Source organism: Etheostoma spectabile, chromosome 18, assembly GCF_008692095.1.
Source record: "Etheostoma spectabile isolate EspeVRDwgs_2016 chromosome 18, UIUC_Espe_1.0, whole genome shotgun sequence".
Lineage (NCBI taxonomy): Eukaryota > Metazoa > Chordata > Actinopteri > Perciformes > Percidae > Etheostoma > Etheostoma spectabile.
This window is the reverse complement of record NC_045750.1, coordinates 12,476,440-12,476,863: the sequence shown is the minus strand read 5'-3', so window position 1 is coordinate 12,476,863 and position 424 is coordinate 12,476,440.

Here is a 424-nt window from a genome sequence, read left to right as displayed (position 1 = left end):
AGTCATAGTATAGTAGGTAAAAAAAAACAAAGTATAGTAAATTGTAAAAAGTTATAAAAAAAGCTATATGACAATATGTCAAAAAGGGACGAAAATGCAATAGTACAGTATGTTGAAAAAGTCATATTGTAGTACAGTATGTTGAAAGAAATGATAAAAATCCATAGTATAGTACATTGAAAAAAATTACTTAAGAAATACTCAAGAAAAAAGTGTGACATAACTGAAAACATGTCTTGTATTCAAGTTTCTTCAAAGTAGCCACCCTTTGCTTTTTTGATAGTGCTGCACACCCTTGGCCCTTGGTGTTCTCTCAATGAGTTTTATGAGGTAGTCACCTGAAATGGTTTTCACTTCACAGGTGTGCCTGGTCAGGGTTAATTAGTGGAATTACTTGCCTTATTAATGGAGTTGGGACCATCAG